The sequence below is a fragment of the Triticum urartu genome, chromosome 2, assembly GCF_003073215.2.
Source record: "Triticum urartu cultivar G1812 chromosome 2, Tu2.1, whole genome shotgun sequence".
Lineage (NCBI taxonomy): Eukaryota > Viridiplantae > Streptophyta > Magnoliopsida > Poales > Poaceae > Triticum > Triticum urartu.
Genome location: NC_053023.1, coordinates 519,072,585 through 519,081,459, shown reverse-complemented (window position 1 = coordinate 519,081,459; position 8,875 = coordinate 519,072,585). Strand labels below are relative to the sequence as shown.

At 49.1% G+C, this 8,875-nt stretch overlaps 1 long non-coding RNA gene across 1 annotated transcript; it reads left to right on the top strand.

Annotated features, from left to right (window-relative positions):
- Window positions 1-7,235: 7,235 nt before the first annotated feature.
- Window positions 7,236-8,514, top strand: LOC125541749. The gene is made up of 2 exons (XR_007297639.1): window positions 7,236-7,388; window positions 8,194-8,514. It is a non-coding gene; the product is annotated as an uncharacterized LOC125541749 (long non-coding RNA).
- The last annotated feature ends 361 nt before the right edge of the window (window positions 8,515-8,875 follow it).

Below are 8,875 nucleotides of genomic sequence, written 5' to 3'. Positions count from 1 at the left end.
TTACGGTGAAGCCTGTATTTACAAGAAAGTGAGTAGGAGCACTACAGCCTTTCTGATAAGTATATGTGAATGACATATCGATGATCGGATATGATGTAGAATTTTCTGGAAAGCCTAAAGGAGTGTTTGAAAGGAGGTTTTCAAAGAAAGACCTCGATGAAGTTGCTTACATATTGAGCATCAAGATCTATAGAGATAGGTCATGACGCTTGATAAGTTTTTTCAATGAGTACATACCTTGACAAGTTTTTTCAAGTAGTTCAAAATGAACAGTCAAATAAAGAGTTCTTACCTGTGTTGCAAGGTGTGAAGTTGAGTAAGACTCAAAGCCTGATCACGGCAGAAGATAGAGAGAGAATGAAAGTCATTCCCTATGCCTCAGGCATAGGTTCTATAAAGTATGCCATGCTGTGTACCAGACCTATTGTATACCCTGCCCTGAGTTTGGCAAGGGAGTACAATTTTGATCTAGGAGTAGATCACTGGACAACGGTCAAAATTATCCTTAGAAGACTAAGGAAATATTTCTTGGTTATGGAGGCGATAAAGAGTTCGTCGTAAAGAGTTACGTCGATGCAAGCATGGAGTAGCGGGGTCTCGGCGCTGGACGTGGCCTGATGGCCTTGCGCAGGGCGGTGGCGCTGTCTGGCGCCATGTTGGCGTCGACAGCTGACCTGGCAAGGTCTTTGCGCCAGTACCTGCTATGAAGATGGTTAGGTGGATAACGACGGCGGTAGCCTCGGTGAGTGCACTGGACCGGTGTGTGACCCATTCCCGGCATGTGGCTGAAGGAAATATGCCCTAGAGGCAATAATAAAGTTATTATTTATTTCCTTATTTCATGATAAATGTTTATTATTCATGCTAGAATTGTATTAACCGAAAACTTGATACATGTGTGAATACATAGACAAAACAGAGTGTCCCTAGTATGCCTCTACTTGACTAGCTTGTTTATTAAAGATGGTTATGTTTCCTGACCATAGACATGTGTTGTCATTTGATGAACGGGATCACATCATTAGGAATGATGTGATGTACAAGACCCATTCGTTAGCTTAGCACTATGATCATTTAGTTTATTGCTATTGCTTTCTTCATGACTTTACATGTTCCTATGACTATGAGATTATGCAACTCCCGAATACCGGAGGAACACTTTGTGTGCTACCAAACATCACAACGTAACTGGGTGATTATAAAGGTGCTCTAAAGGTGTCTCCAATGGTGTTTGTTGAGTTGGCATAGATCGAGATTAGGATTTGTCACTCCGATTGTCGGAGAGGTATCTCTGGGCCCTCTCGGTAATGCACATCACTATAAGACTTGCAAGCAATGTGACTAATGAGTTAGTTGCGGGATGATGCATTACGGAACGAGTAAAGAGAGTTGTCGGTAAAGAGATTGAACTAGGTATTGAGATACCGATGATCAAATCTCGGGCAAGTAACATACCGATGACAAAGGGAACAACGTATGTTGTTATGTGGTTTGACCGATAAAGATCTTCGTAGAATATGTGGGAGCCAATATGAGCATCCAGGTTCCACTATTGGTTATTGACCGGAGATGAGTATCGGTCATGTCTACATAGTTCTCAAACCCGTAGGGTCCGCACGCTTAACGTTCGGTGACGATCGGTATTATGAGTTTATGTGATTTGATGTACCGAAGGTAGTTCGGAGTCCCGGATGAGATCGGGGACATGATGAGGAGTCTCGAAATGGTTGAGACGTAAAGATCGATATATTGGACAACTATATTCGGACATCGGAAAGGTTCCGAGTGATTCGGGTATTTTTCGGAGTACCGGAGAGTTACGGGAATTCGCCGGGGAGTATATGGGCCTTATTGGGCTTTAGGGGAAAGAGAGAGAGGAGGCTGCGCCCCCCCCCCCAAGGCTTAGTCCGAATTGGACTAGGGGGGCGGCGCCCCCTCCTTCCTTCTCTTCTCTTTTCCCTTTCCTTCTCTCCTACTCCTACTACTTGGAAGGGCTCCTAGTTCTACTAGGAAAGGGGGAATCCTACTCCCGGTGGGAGTAGGACTCCCCTAGGGCGCGCCATAGAGAGGGCCGGCCCGCCCCCTCGTCCACTCCTTTATACACGGGGGAGGGGGCACCCCATAGACACACAAGTTGATCATTGATCTCTCTTAGCCGTGTGCGGTGCCCCCCTCCACCATAATCCACCTCGGTCATATCGTAGCAGTGCTTAGGCGAAGCCGTGCGTCGATAGCATCATCATCACCGTCATCACACCGTTGTGCTGACGGAACTCTCCCTCGAAGCTCTGCTGGATCGGAGTTCGTGGGACGTCATCGAGCTGAACGTGTGCTGAACTCGAAGGTGCCGTGCATTTGGTACTTGGATTGGTCGGATCGTGAAGATGTACGACTACATCAACCGCGTTGTCATAACGCTTCCGCTTTCGGTCTACAAGGGTACGTGGACACACTCTCCCCTCTCGTTGCTATGCATCACCATGATCTTGCGTGTGCGTTGGAATTTTTTTGAAATTACTACGTTCCCCAACAGTGGCTGGGATGGGGCATCCGGCATTAGATGTTAGCATTTGGTGCGATGTCTGTTTGGTATTAGGCTCGGACATTCGGCACCCCTGCATCAAGGGGATAGGAGTAGCGACAGGTGTCGCCTAGATGGTGGCTTCAGGCTTACTGATGTAATGCTTTGTGAGGTCTCTGAGAATAATTAATAAAATGGCTGCATGCATCGCCCAGATGCACAGGCCAGGGGTAATCCTCATTTTCTAAAAAAATATTGTTATTGTTAGATTCAGCTTCTTAGTTGGGGTTGTGTGGCAGTGGTGATGTTCCTTAGTACAAATAATGTCCCCTATATTCTATCCCCATCTCAATGGTGTGTCTAGCATAATCAAAGGGCGTGTGGAGGTGTGTCTTCGTCGGATCTCGCAGGATTCGGTCAGTGCTGGCCTTCGGTTGATCTGTTTTGATCCGGTCTTCGCTCATCTTTGTTTGAGCGTTTACAGGTTTGATCCTTTTGATCTACTAATTTCTTTATCGGTAATGGTTGCTGCTCTGGTGCGCTGGCCCTATGGGGCTTTACCATGACGACTTTCTGACTGTGTACTACAATAAGGTTTGCCCGACACCGGTGAGGAAGGGGCGATGACGGCGACGCGTCTTGATCTCACTCCAGTGCTTGTAGTCGTCGCTAGGTGGTCCACGAACATGGTTGTAATTTTTATTACCTCTCTTGTTCTTTGTACTACCATGATTGAATAGATTGAAAGTTTCACAAAAAACATTCAAAGTGTACACAGTTGCCCTTATGCAGATGGGTCTCAAGTTTAGAGCGGCCGAAATTCGGATTCAAATTATACCTACAACCTACTGAGTTTATAGTCTTAAGTTTATATTTAACCTACTGAAGCAAAAACATGCCTTTTTAAAAAAAAGGATATCCCAACCTCTGCACTAGGATGATGCATACAACCATATTTATTAAGTTATTCACCAGAGTATGACAAAGTAATGCAAAGATCAATCCAAAGCCGCATACGAGGCGAAAGTCGCTACACCTGCAGGTAAAAAGATGTGCCATGCCGCGTCATCGAACACTATCTAATCCAGTGGTCTCAAGATGCCGCCTGCTAGGCAAGCTGAGAGCACCAACCAGTCTAGGCGTCCCACAATGCGCATTGCATGCACATGCTCTAGGATTCGCCGTCACCATCTTCCGCCATCCCATTTCCAAGAGGGATCACTGCATAGACCAGGCCCATCTGCTGTCCCTCCACGGCGCCAAGACCTGCTATCTTCAATGCGGTAGATGTAACACCGCTCCTCCTGTTGTCCCCTCCAATCAACTCCTGTTTCAAAACGATGCCCCAAGAAGGGAGAACGACACCGAAGGCGTCGTCATCGTCCGATCTGGTAGACCCAGATCTAGGGTTTCCCCCAGAACATTCCGAGCGTGATGACACAAACTGCAACAACGGTGCCTCGAGAAGGAAACGACGTCAGAGACGTCGCCATCGTCCGGATGCGGCGGCCCAGCCGCCAGAACGTCATTGTGAGCGCGTCGAAGTCCCATAGGATGGGACCGAGGGTCCGTAGAAAATCCACCCCGAGGTTGAAGTCGAAGCAGCCGAGGTCGATCCCTGCGCAGGTAATGGAGAAGTGTTCGCCACCAATGGAGATGGGAACGTCACGGGCGAGCCCATGACACCGGAGGCGATCGTCGTTCGCCACCGTGATCCGCAGGCGCTCCCCACCCGTCGTCGGAAGTGCTAGCCGACGCATGGTCGCCTCGGGCAAGAAGTTATGGGTGGAGCCAGTATCCAGCAGTGCCACCAGCCGCTCGCCATGGATCGTCACCGGCAGCAGCATGGTCCGCTCGCCACGGATGCCGGCGAGGGCGTGGAGGGAGACGACGCACGCCGTCGCCGTGGGATCCGCGGGCGTGTCCGCGGCCGCCTCGGGTGGTGGTGTCGCATTGGTCGAGTCGTCCGCCTCGGTGTAGTCGACCGTCTCCAAGTAAAAGAGGCGGGGGCAGACATGGGTCGGCGTGTAGGGCTCATCGCAGTTGAAGCAGAGTCCCTGACGGCGACGCTCCTGCTGCTCGGCCGGTGACAACCGGCGGAAAGTCCGCGTGGTGGCCGGGGGCGTGGTCGTCGCGGCTGGAGGAGGCCGGCCCGGTGCTGGGGAAGTCGGCGCTGGTCGACTGGGCTGGCGGCCGCCCCGTCCGAGCTGTTGCTGCAGTGCCTGGGCCCGCTGCTCGAAAGCTCGGGCGTAGTACATGGCCGTCTGGAGGTCGGGGGGATCCCGGAGCTCGACGTCCACGCGAATATGGTTCGGCAGACCGCCCACAAATAACTCGGCGCGTTGAATCCCGGAGACGCTCGGCGCGTGGCACGCCAGGGCCTGGAAGCGGTCGGCGTAGTCCTGAACCGTGGAGGTGAACTGTAAACGGCCGAGGGCCGCCAGGCAACTCCCGTGGATAGGAGGCCCGAACCGGAGAAGACAGAGCTCCCGAAAGCGCTCCCATGGTGGCATGCCGCCCTCGTCCTGCTCGAGGGCGTAGTACCAGGTCTGCGTCGCGCCGCGGAGATGATAGGACGCGAGCCAGGTACGATCCGAAGCGAGCGTCCGCTGCCCGCGAAAGAACTGCTCGCACTGGTTGAGCCAGTTGAGCGGGTCCTCCGTGCCCTCGTAGGTGGCGAAGTCCAGTTTGGCGAAGCGAGGGGGTGTCGGACCGCTGTGCCCGGGGGTTGCTGCAGTCGGCGGCAACGAGTGTGCTGGGTCGGGGATCTCCGGGGCGTAGGTCGCCGAGCCGGAGGGACGGTCAAACCGGAGGGAGGGCGTCGGGTGCTCCGGCGCCGTGGTATACACCGGGCCCGGAGATGAGCCGGCCGCCCATGCGGGAATTGGCGACGGTGATGGCGGAAACTGCACCTGGTGCAGGGGCCGACCCATGGGCCTGGGCGCGGGTGGTGATGTAGTCGACGGTGGCGGCGCCTGGAGGAGCTGCGGCCCTGCAGCCAGCATCGAAGTAGCCGGCGGAGGCGCCTGGAGAAGCTGCTGGGAGGGGTCCCCCAGCGGTGCGGTGGCAGCCGGCCACGCGGCCCAAGGGTGCCCCGCGGTCGGGTAATGCTGCAGCAGCGGCGGCGGGGGCGGCCCTCCGGAGGGCGACTGGAAGGTCGGGGCGGCCCACGGAAGCGGCAGCGGCCCATAGGCGGTGGTGGCGGAGCTCGGCGGCGGGGGCTAGTTCCCGGCGAGGTAGAGGCTGATGCCCTTGACCGCCTGGACGAGCTCCCGAAGGGTGCCCGAGACCTCCTCGGGCGAGAGGATGGGAGCGGCTCTGCCGCGGTGGCGGTCGGCGCTGTCGGGGTGGCCGTCCCGGATGTGAGTGCCGGCATGGACGCGGACGGGGCTGGCGGCAGCGTGGGCAAGGCGGTGGTGTTTGGCAGCGGCGGCGGTGATGGAGGAAGCGACATGATCGAGCTGGTGTCTCTGGATACCAAATTGGTAGGACTAGGGTTCCTACCAGGCCTCCGGCGCAGATTGTATGGGCAAGGAGGAGGGGAACGAGGGCTTGAGCGGGCGCGCCGGCGGACAGGCGCCGTCGCGGCTAGGGTTTAGAGGCGGCGGCGGCTAGGGTTCCGGCTCCTCAGGGAGCCGGGCAACAGAAGATGATAATATCTTTATTGCTTGGTTTCAACCGTGTCTTACAACTAGTATTTATAACTTTAGCCTAAGATAACTTGCCTAAAATAATTTGCCTAAGATAACTTGTGGGCCAAGCCCCTAATACTAATGCCCGGTGGGCCTCTTCCTAATATAGACCAAACCGGTCATAACATAGGCTTAACCATTCCTTAAAACTGAGGGCATATTTGCTTCTAGTTCTGTGGCTAACCATGCCTAGCTCCTCTATATATATCATTTTCCATCGCTGAGAAGTGGTCTTTCCATTTCTGAAGATTTTGTTGTTTCTTATTATCCGAATGACCCAGGCAGCTAAGATCATGATCTCCATATAGGAAGGCACAGTTCGCTTCTTCTTGATATCCCCAAAAGCCCCAAGAGCCGATAGTTCCCTTCCTCTGTTAGGGGCTTAGGGCAGACAAAATCCCGGCATTGCACTGCGAAATCACATTCCCACAAAAAATGACACATAATTCAAGTTCTTGTACAATATATTGTAGCTGTTGTTGACATAATAATATTGTAGCCACGAAATATGTACTATTTAAAGCTTTCCTTGTTAACATAATAATATTCTAGCTGTTGTTCAAGTTATTGTAACTTCTACCTTGATCAAAGGATGCCTGATTCCAGGTGATCACATCGGCACATGATATGTCTACCACATAAGTATTGTCCTGGTTACTGGTTAGACTCTAATTGTCATAAGTGTTGTTTGAAACACGTGCTGAGTTCCTGGTAACTTCATAGCATTTTTTCAGATAGTGAAGAGTTGCATCTGCATCAAGGATTCATCACACAGCCAAGTTTTATTACATTGTTTCCGCTAATATGTAGGAGTACATATTACGACAAAACCAAAATTATATTGAACTGATGCTCTTAAGCATCACTGATTTTAAGATGATGACGCCACTCAGTGTCTAGTAAGTAACTCCTTGAGCACGACCCCCCAAGTTATAGCTACCTAGAAAAACTATATCCTGATGCTCTGGTTATTCCGACAAAACCAAATAGACCAGCATATCGCAGCTCAATTATTTTACGGAGTCCACCTGTGTGTGTGCAGCTATAAATCCCTGTGTCCTATTGTGGTATGTATCATTCAAATTCTAGTACCTTGACCAATGAACTTTTTTTCCAGGCAAGCGGAAAACTATAGCGGATACTCTGGTTCGTGTAGACAGATGCAAGAAATGAAGGTACTAACTACTAAGTTACCAGCCAATGTATGTAATATGTATGGCTAAAGCTTCTTTATTGACCCATTCATATTACATACATTCGCATTCTTAGGATGTTGTATTCTTCTAACATACATTCGTGAGTAGTTGCTAGGTGGCGTGTTATCGTGAGTTGTAAACAATCAAACTCTATTCTCCTCTTAATTAATTGATGAGGCAAATCTTTGGCCTCCGTTTCAAAAAAAAAACATATATCTCTCATTCAACCCATGCAGTTTGACTTGGATAAAAAAATGTAAAAAAATACTGAACTAAGTTACAGAATTAGATTTCAGTGGCAATGCCATATTCTTTGACCTGTTAAAAAATATTCATTTCACAACAGTGCCTTATATCAACAACCTGTATTGATGGTGCTGCTGAAAATTATTGATCAATGTTTATTTTAGCTGGACCTTTCATCCAAGTGTATTAGAATTTCTGAACTAGCAGTACAAAAACTACAAATTAGGCAAGACCTTATATAGTGTACAAGAGCCTGACATACACTTTGCAGTGTCATCATTATGACTATAGTATTCGTTTTCCTGAAATATTGTCACTGGTCAGCCTGAAATTCAAACGTTATTCTGTTAAGAATTGATCACCACGTAATTTTCTTCTTCAATCAAGATATACTAGAAATAAATATGTTGCACATATTCCAAATACTATGGTGGTACTGACTGCTGTTTACACAGGTCGTCTTGTTTTTTCTATATCACCTCTTGTTGAGAAATCCATCTCGTTGCTGTTCACTAACTTTTCTTATTTTATTTTTCAGGTTGCCTAGAACTAACAAATGTACTTGCTCTAGTGATTTCTGAAGCTGATGGCAGTAGTTTGCTCAACTCTCGTTTTGTGGAAAATCTGGAGGTCTCTGGGTGTTTGTAGAGTTGGTCACGTTTTGGGGATAAACTTGAGAAGTTTGGCCTTGTTGTAGTTTGCTGATGAACCATCTCCTGGAAAATACGGGAATTGTTCTGCGCTTCCAGTTAAGCTGGAACATTTCAGTAGATTTATTACTCTATTAGATCAGCATGTAGTATGACCATTGCAGAATGTTATGTTCATTTGCAAAGACAGTGCTCTAACCTTTTCATCAGAAAAGTTCGACGCATTCGCTTGTTTTTCTATTATGGGATCTTTGTCTACCCATCAATTCACCAATATTCACTATCCGACGTTAAAAGAATTTTTCCAACAAAGGGTGGATTTTAATTGGTTTAAAATGGACCATCAAGAGAATACAAATAAAAAGAACATATCCGCCCTCTGCATAGTTAGGATGCACGCAACTAATAGCAACACACTTAAAAAAACACGCCAATAAATAACAAAGTCATATAAGACTAAAGCTATACGTAGGCAAGGAAAAAAATAAAATGATCAGATCTGTGGTCGACAAACTACAACAATGATCATATCCGCACCAACAATATCATGACATCACACAGACGATAGGT